Below are 10142 nucleotides of genomic sequence, written 5' to 3'. Positions count from 1 at the left end.
GGCTCAGTCAGCTGTGCATCCAACTCTTGATCTCAGCTCAGGTCTTGGACTCCAGGTTGTGAGTTCAAGCCCCATTTTGGATTCCACACTGGACGTGGAGACTACTTAAAAAAAAAATACACTAGAAGCAAGAAATTGTGATTTTGTTGTGCATAACACCTATGAAATAAAAACAAAAACAAAAACGAACCCAAGAAAGCCATTACAGTCTGTTCAGATAATTGGATGGGATATGTGTAATAGAGGAAGACTCCCAGCCATCACCATAGGAAAATAACATAATCAATAGTAGAATGATGGAAACCTAAGCCTTAGTTTATATTTGATATTTTTTGTTATTTTTTCTTAAATTATCTTCACTGCCTCATCCCATCTATGTCGAAGAATAAACATTAGTTGAAAAATCATTTTCTGCTAATGCCATTAATTTAATTTAATTAATTGAATTGAATCCTTACAACTATGTGATGAGATATATGTTATTATAGATGATGAAATATAGGTGCTCTAAGTTTAGTAATTTTGTCATCACATCATTTAGTAAGTGCAAATTTCAATGTCTATGTCTTTCATCAACACATGAAACATGCCAGTTACAGAAAGCAAGCAAAGAAAATGCATACATTGGAAAATAAATTTAATAGTATATTCCTTTAAAAGAAAGTAAACACCATAGACAAATCTAGATTCACACCTCATTAGGGAAGGTCTTTTGGTATCTTCATTTGTCAGTTTTGTTCAGTACTCTACATTATAAGTCTACAAAAACATCTGTCACTTATTGTGTGTTCAATAAATAATTGTATAACAAATAAAATCAATGTGTGTCTGTTAGATCAATTATGACTAAAAAGAAAATAAAACTTTCTATTTTACCTTCACTTAGTCTTTTTTTGATGTTTTCCCTTGCTTTATGTCAGTCTCAGTTTCCGACCTATATTCTTTTCCTTCTCTCTAAAGAACTTTAAATGTCTATTGCAAAGCAGGTCTAGCAGAATAAAATTCCCTTAATTTTTGTTAGTCTGAGAAAGTCTTTATTTCTCATTCACTTTTGAAAGATGATTTCACAGGGTATAGAATTCTAGGTTGGTGGTTTTTTTTTTTTTTCCTTCTCTCAGACTTTGAACATTTCACTTCCCTCTCTTCTTGCTTGTGTAGTTTCTGAAAGAAGTCAGATGTAATGCCTATATTTGTTCCTCTATATGTAGGGGTGTTTTTTGCCTTGGCTTTTTTAGGGATTTATTGTTGTGGGTGTTACCTTTGATTTTCTATGTATGATAGAAATCACTATCTATGTAGATAGTGATATGCCTAAGTGTCATTTATTTATTTATTTATTTGTTTGTTTTTGTTTTTTTTGGTATTTATCCCGCTTGGTGTTCTCTGAGTTCCCCAAATCTGTGTCTGACATTAAATTAGGAAAATAAGCAGTCATTATTGTTTCAATTATTTCATCTTTTCCTCTCTCTGTTTCTTCTTTTGATATTTCCTTTAGGCATATGTTACAACTTTTGTAGCTGTGACATGTCTTTAGGATACTCTGTTCTTTTCTTTTTTTTTTCAATCTTTGTTTTCTTTGCTTTTCAATTTTAGAGGTTTCTGTTGAGATACCATCATGTTCAGAGATTTTTTTCTTCAGGTGCTTCTATTCTAAGTGCTTTTGATCTCTCACATTTCTTTTTGATTCTTTCTTGCGATTCCATCTCTCTGCTGAAATGGCTCATTTGTTTTTGCATGCTGTCTGCTTTATCCATTAGAGGGCTTATCATATTAATTGTAGTTGTCTTAAACTCCTGGTCTTATAATTCCAACATCTCTGCCATGTCTTGTTGCTATGTTTCTCCAAAGTGTGCTTTTTGTTTTTTGGTCTGCCCTGTCATTTTCCTTAATAGCCAGACAGGATGTACTGGGCAAAAGGATTTGTTGAAATAAACCTTTGGGAATGTGGTGGTGAGAGATGGGAAGAGGGGAAGCATCCATGGTCCTGCTAAAGGCAAGTGGAAGACTGAGCCTGTGCTTCTGGATTTTGAACTTCTTTAGTTTTCTTTTTTATTTATTTCTCCCTCATTAGGAGGGACAAGATGGCTAAACTGGCCAGAGTTGGGTGTTTCCTTTCCCCTAGGTTAGTTAGGCTCTGATAGGACCCCGGCAGGTTAAGTGTCTGTTAACTATTCCTCTGAGGGCAAGCCTTGTGAAGGAAGAATAGATTGCTCTGTAGTGCATTTCCAAGTAGTGCATTCCAAGTAGTTCTTCCCCCACCCCTCTCTGCAGAGCATTAGGGGATTTTTTTTTCCAGTATATACTATGGGTACCTGATTGAGCTTCTAGATGTAATCTCACAATATTGTGGGGTTCCCCTATGACTGTGTGCCCTGGAGTTTTTAACTCTCAGACTTGTCCACACTAAGCCTCCAGCAATTCATCAATTACAGTTTGGGATTTTCTGTCCAGCACTGGTTCCCCATACAGTTTGTGCTCATGAGTCTTTGCTCCAATAAGCTGCAACTCTGTTTCCACTGTCTGTCTCTCCAAAAGGGACAGCAATTTGTCCTGTGTTCTCCTCCTCTACAGATCCAAGAACAGTTGTCAATTTTTCAGCCTGTTCAGCTCTTTACTTGCTAGGACAAGTGGTAACTTTAAAGTTCCTTACATGCAGGGTTGTCTGGGTGGTGCAGTCAGTTCAATATCTGATTCTTGGTTTCAGTCAGGTGTTGAAATCAGGGTTCTGAAGTCCAGCCCTACATCGGGCTCTGCGTTCACTGTGGAGTCTGCTTGAGATTCCTTCTCCCTCTCCCTCTGCCCTTCCTGCTTGTCTCTCATAAATTAATCAACCAATCAAGCAATCTTAAAAATAAAAAATAAAGCTCCTTACACACAGAACAAGAAACTAGAAGTCCCAAGTTTTTGTTTTTTAATGACCTTTATTTTGACATAGCAGAACCTGTGAAGTATAGAAAATTAGATATATGAACAAGAAAAGATAAAAAAGTAAAATTATTCTTACCACTCAGAGATTACCTTTTAAAATATCTTATTATATATTCTTCTCCTTGTTTCTCTCAGTTAATATCTACGTTTCAAATAAAACAAATATTTATCTCATCTAACTCTCAAACCATATTTAAATTTCTCAAAGTGTCTCAAAAAAAGAACATTGTAGCTAATTTGTGCAGTCTAAGACTACCCATAGTATGAAGACATTCTGTCCCTTATGTTTATTTTCTAGAATAGTATTAGTTGAAGAGCCTGGGACAGCTGCCCTGCTGTCTCAGAGTGACTGTGCCTGCCAGTATTATGTTGGCATAATAGTATGAGCAGAGACGTTCTCCGAAGGAGCAGCTGTAGAAGGCAATAAATGAGTTGGGGGTGCATCTGGAAAGGTGGCTTGATATGGAGTATGGATAAATTGGTAAAGCAGATCTCTTCCCACAGAATACTTCCTCAGAACTTGAATAGCCATTAAGTGAGGGCTAAAATCTGTCAGGGGGAAGGAAGCTTATCAGATATTGTCCTCAGCCCCATCAACTTGTTGCTTTTCAACTTGGTTGACATTCTACTAGTCACCAGACACCAGACCAGAGCTTATCTGTCCCTTTAAAGCAAAATTATTATTTACTTCAACAGCAGTAATGCAATATGACAGTCTTACCTTTGGGAATAGCCAGATATGGCAGTTAAATTTATGTGTTGAATGAAGATAACTTTATGCTATGTAGACATCCCAGTTTAAGTTCAAAATAATATGCAATAAAGAAGTACCAGCTCACTTGTGAAAGTATAAATGACATTTAAAAAAACAATGCTCTACTTCACCTTCTAAGCTCCCTTAACAACCTGCAGGTGCAGATTTGGGTACTGGCTGCAAGTGCCCAGGGAACACAGTGCGCTCACTGCACAGATGTAGAGGGCTGAATCGCTGAGCTGGATGGCTCTGATGTGCAGGGAGCTGTGCTTAGAGGTTGTATCCAGAGTCGCTGTGTACCTTCCATCGGATTTTCTGCCGTCATCATTCACCATGACTATCAGAGAAGCAGCACCTCTCCCAGGGCCCTGCTTGTACCACCTTAAACTGCTAAAGGGGGTCACTGAATAGTTGCATTGAATTGTGCAGTTCTCCCCCTCCAAGGTGACCAGGAATTGAGGGTTCTGTTCCACTTGGTTTTTGCCACTCACCCCTATCCAGAAAGCAAAGTGAGATTTAAGAAATAGAACATCCATTTGAATGCTTCCTAATCTGCCACTCTTCCTTCTCTCCACTGAATCCCAGGTAAACTATAAAATGACCCCATTTTCTTCCTTTCTCCTATCCCAATGCAATGCACTTTTGCTGAAAATCCTAGGAGAATGTTCCCTAAACGTCCTGCGTCAACCTGGCTAAAACTCTGCATTAACTTACAACAAAAATGGAGCCACAAAACCACCAACGGGATTCTCAAATGCTTCTCCATCCTTCTTCTGCACAGGGCTGCCCCCAAAAGCTGACTCATCTATTCAACATTTTTTAAACACTAAACAAAGGGATTCGCAGGGGTTGTGATCAGCCAATCAGAGACAACACGCCCCTCCTACACGCAATCTTTCTATAGGCAAGGCTGTTGAAAACACTGCCATCTTGCGGCTGTAGCTACAGTTCCTCAAAAGCTCTGATTAATCTTCTTCTTCTTCTTCTTCTTTTTTTAAAAAGATTATTTATTTATTTACTTGACAGACAGAGATCACAAGTAGGCAGAGAAGCAGGCGGGGCGGGGGGGGGGAAGCAGGCTCCCTGCTGAGCTGAGACAAACCCCCCTCCCCCATTTGGGGCTCTATTCCAGGACCCTGGGATCATGACCTGAGCAGAAGGCAGAGGTTTTAGCCCACTGAGCCACCCATGTGCCCTGCTCTGATTAACCTTCTTGCCAGGTTTCTCCTTGCCATTTGCAATACAGTGTAGGATATAAGCCCTGATGTGTCTGTATAAGCACGGTAGACTAGTACTTAAAATTTATGTTTGAACACTTCAGTTTGAATTCTGGCTATAGGTGATATTGGATCAAAGAGTTAAGCCTCAGCTTTCTCATCTGAGAATAAGTGTAGTAACCGTTCTTTGACAATTTTGGAAAGATTTAGAAGACACGATGCAGACCATTTCTTCCTACATAGAACTACTACACTGATTTAACAATGATATTAGTACCTTGGAGACAAATTCAGAATCCAGCTAAGAATTAAAAGCACCCCAGAGGAATACAAACTGATAATAGCTACATTGATCCAGGTAAGAAGAGCAGTTTCACTTAACCCAGGTCTGTCCTTCCACCCCATCAAGGTAGCTCAGTACCAAGAAGATTGCCTGGGCCCGTGATTTCTTCCATGGAGAAGTATGTGTTTGAAGAGTGGGGAGTAAGAATCAAAAACACACCTGGCTTCCCAGCCTCTTGGGGCCCCCTCTGTGGGGCTGGGTTCTATCTTGCCTCTTACCTATGCGGAACCACAGGCAGAGTCCAATTTGTTAGGACAGCTGGGAACAAAAGTAAAGGAAAGGCATCATTCTACAACTGGTATGGTTTGCAAGATTGGGAATAGGTGCAGAACTAAGGTTTTACCCCCCGCAAAGAAGGGATGGAAGGGAAAGAGGCCTGATGCCCGGTAATTCCAACCACCCTCCATGAGCCAGTTTCTATCTCACCTCATACAGAGCACTGAAAAACAGTCAGAGCTTGAGCCTCTCAGCTAGCTAATTTTTTTTTTTTTTTTTTAGATATGACCCCCAAAGGCACAGAAAACAAAAACAAGAATAAATGAATGGGATTGCTGTTAGGTCCGTGGTCAAAGGAGCAAGACTGATACAAAGCGAAGGTCAAGCAAAGCTTTATTTCATGCCAAGCATCAAATATCAAACCGACCGTTTGGGGTTGCCTCTTACAGAGAGAGCGAGCGACTTCCAACCTCACAGACTAACTTTTATAGAGCAAAGGCCATGTGGTTGAGCCTGGCCACACACAGGTGGCCAATGAGATTGCAACACACAGAGAAAGCTGCACAGTCATGCTAGGTCACTCAGGGGTGGCCAGTTGAATTACAATTCACCCCATAGTAGCTATTTGAACTAACCTATCACCTTGGTCAGAATTGGCGCCCAAAAGGTGCCCAAAAGTCGGGGCCCACACTCCTTGGTAGCTAGGGAGACAGTATGCCGGCCCTACTGATTGGATGTCTCCACCTGGCCCGACTCATCCCTGCATTCAGGCTCTGTTATCTCCACTTGACCTGACCCGCCCTTGTATTTGGGCTCTGTTTTCAGGGACTGGTGGACCACATGTTGCTGGTTTCCTGGACTTGCTTTTAAGTAAGTTCCCCTGGGGCGGGGGGCAGGGTCAGTTTGTTTTACTGCATAAACAACAAAATCACTGTTTAACTGAGATGAAATCATTCTGGCTAAATAGACCCTTATATTGCATTGAATTAAACACTTCTGCATGGCAAAGGAAATAGCCAAACTGAGTGAAAAGATAACATATGGGATTATAGCAAATATTTGTGAACCACACATCTGATAAGAGACTAACATCCAAAATATATAAGGAACTCAAGCAACTCAACAGCAAGAAAACAAATAATTTAAAAATGGACAAAGAACCTACATAGAAATTTCTCCAAAGAAGACATACAAATGGCCAGCAGGTATATAGAAAGAGGCTCATCACTAATCATCAGGGAAATGCAAATCACACCCACCATGAGATACCACTTCACACCTGTTAGAATAGCTATTGTCAAAAAGGCAAGAGATAACAAATGTTGGTGAGGATGTAGAAAACAGGGAGCCAGGTGTCTGGGTGACTCAGTCAAGTGTCTGCTTTCAGCTCAGGCCATGATCCCAGGGTCTTGGGATTGAGTCCCATGTCAGGCTCCCTGCTCAGTGGGGCATCTGCTTCTCCCTCACCCTCTGCCTGCAACTCTCCCTCCTTGTACTCTCTCTCTCTCTTTGTCAAATATATAAATAAAATCTTTTTTAAAAAGAAAGAAAGAAAACAGGGAGCACTTGAGCACTGTTGGTGGTAATATAAACTGGTACAGTCACTATGGAAAACAGTATGGAAGTCCCACAAAAAGTTAAAAGTAGAACAACCATACAATCCAGCTATCCCATTTCTGGGTATAAATCCAAAAGAAATGAAATCAGTAACTCAAAAAGATATTTGTGCTCCCATGTTCACTGTAGCATTGTTCATAATAGTCAAGGTATGGAGAACAACCTACATGTCCACCAACAGATGGTGCCAGTTGTGACAACAAGGATGCACCTGAAGGACACACAGTAAATGAAATAAGCCAAACACAGAAAGACAAATATTGCATGAATCAAGCTGGATGAGGAATCTTAAAAAGTTAAACTCACAGAAGTAGAGAGTAGAATGGTGGTGTTAAGGTGGCTTGGGTGTGGGGAAAAATGGGGAGATGTATGTCAAAGGATGAAATAAAGTTTCAGTCATGCCAGGTGAGTAAGTTCTGAAGACCAAATATCTGAGATGGTAGGTATAGTTAATAGTACTGCATACTTGGAATTTGCTAAGAAAATAGACCATAAATGTTCTTATCACACATACACACACACAAAATAGTAACTATGTGAGATAGTGGATATGTTAATTAGCTTTGTTGTGGTAATCATTTCATAATGTATACATATATCAAAACATTATGTGGGATACCGTAAATATAGAAAATTTTTATTGTTTATATTTAGACAGTTTAGAAAATTTTATTGTCTATATTTAGACAATTTAGACAATATATATGCCTATATATACGCAACTTTACATCAGGAAAGCTGGAAAAAATTAATGAAGAAATTTCATGTTCAAAAAAATCAGTCTTAAATTTGTATACCCCTAAGTAATACAGATGGTGTGTTTGTGTTGTGTACTTTTGTGAAATTTGTTGGATTTCACAGTAAAATGGTTTTTAATAAAAAATATTGATGGTAAAGATATTGTAGGCCCAAGAAATGGTTGATCCCTCAGAGACACTCACTTCAGGGAAGAACTAAAACACTGAATCAGTCCAGCAAACTCAGGAGGGAGAAAGCTGAGGGAAGAGAGGAGAGGATAGAGGGAGAAAGAGAGAATCTTAGACAATAGAACATTCCATACTCATTCTGCTTAAAATAAGGGTACTCTGTTTTAAATAAAGTGTACTTTGAACAGCACCCTCAAGAGAGGCAATGATTATTACTACAACAGATTTTCATAAACTTCATCAAGAAGCATATACAGTAATAGAAGAAAAGTTAGGAAATTTCCTGCAAAACAGTGACAGGATCCAAAACACTGAGGCAGCATCAACTTTCAAAGCATTTCAAGTAGCTGGGACTCTTCTGAACTCCCAAACCAAGTCTTGGTTATTTAATTGCTCTGCTTAAAGAAGGACACAAAAGCTACAAAGTTGTACTTATTCTTCAAACTTGTCTGTCTACTTCCCATTCTTGGGTGAATCACTTGTGAGCATGGCATCAGCTACTTTGGGTCCTTTCCATCCAAAACGACTGGCAGAGTCAGAAGAACCGGTGGATGGTTCACATGGCCTGAAAGGACCTCTCACTACACATCTTGTCAAGTCATGGGCTGGGTTTACCTCCCCCTCCTTCTCTAACAACATTTCTTCCATTCACAACATCTTCTCTGTATTAAGTTCTAGAATGGGCTCCAGGCTGAATGGACATATATATTCTTTACATATCCAGTAATCTATTGGCATGAAGCACCAAAATATTAAAGTATAAATTTTGGATGAAAACACCATGGCTAGGTTGAAAACCTTGATAAGGAAAAATTTATAAGTGGAAAAAGACCCAAAGAGAATATTTAACATCAATGAAGAATAATTAGTCATTCAAGAGTGGATGTTGAGCCTGGTTAGTTGCTTCAAACTAAACAAATAAAATTAAGGAAAAGAGAAAGCCTTGAACCTCAAGCTTACATCTTATACTCACACATCCAAATGAAAGATTTAAGAATAAAAATAATTTGGGAGGGGCACCTGGGTGGCTCAGTGGGTTAAGCCTCTGCCTTTGGCTCAGGTCATGGTCTCAGGGTCCTGGGATAGAGTCCCACATCAGGCTCTCTGCTCGGCAGGGAGTCTGCTTCCTCCTCTCTCTCTGCTAGCCACTCTTCCTACTTATGATCTCTCTCTGTCAAATAAATAAAAATTAAAAAGAAATAATTTGGGAGAAACTAAAGAAAATATGAGACAAAATGTTACCATTTTATGAAACAAGATGGGATAGGGAGGGAGATAAACCATAAGAGACTCTTAATCTCAGGAAACAAACTGTTGGTTGCTGGGGGTGAGGCGGGGGAGAGAGAGGGTGGTTGGGTTATGGACATTGGGGAGGGTATGTGCTATGGTGAGTGCTGTGAAATGTGTAAGCCTGATGATTCACAGACCTGTACCTCTGGGGCAAATAATACATTATAAGTTAATAAAAAAAAAAAAAGAAAAAACGTTACCACTTTAGAGTGCTAAGGAGTATTAAGCAGGACGCAATGACTCAGAATCCATTAAAAATTCATTAAATTTACTATATACTATTTTGGGGGGGATTTTAAGAACAGTTTTATTATTATTTTATACAGTTGATGTGCTGAAGAAAATTGAGATTCTGTCTGTCTTTACTGGGGAATCATCAGCTAATTCTCTGAAAGATGAATTTACATATGAAAAAAGATAAGTAATGGATGTAAAAAATAATCAGGTAGCTTAATATTCTTTTTTTTTAGTGTTCCAATTACTATATACTATTTTTAAAAATTCTGGGTGGCAAGAAAACCCCAGAAAGTCAAAAGGATAATAAATATTTTTTAAAAGGCACATATATATGACAGTCATATTACAATTTTCTAAACACAGACAATGTTCCTTAAAATATATTTATTTAAAAGACAGTAACATAACAGGAAATGGGCAGATAAATATGTGGACAATTTATACAGAAAAAATGTAAACAGCTTTTAAATACACGAAGTGAAACTCCATCACATACATAATTAAAGAAACTATTAATAATAAGGGAAGCCTAACTGACAAACAAAAGTTGAAAACCTCAGTAATACACAAGGTGTGGGGAAATATATTTTCTGCCCAATCACCATTATTAGCAG

The sequence above is a fragment of the Lutra lutra genome, chromosome 7, assembly GCF_902655055.1.
Source record: "Lutra lutra chromosome 7, mLutLut1.2, whole genome shotgun sequence".
Lineage (NCBI taxonomy): Eukaryota > Metazoa > Chordata > Mammalia > Carnivora > Mustelidae > Lutra > Lutra lutra.
This window is presented reverse-complemented; position numbering follows the sequence as displayed.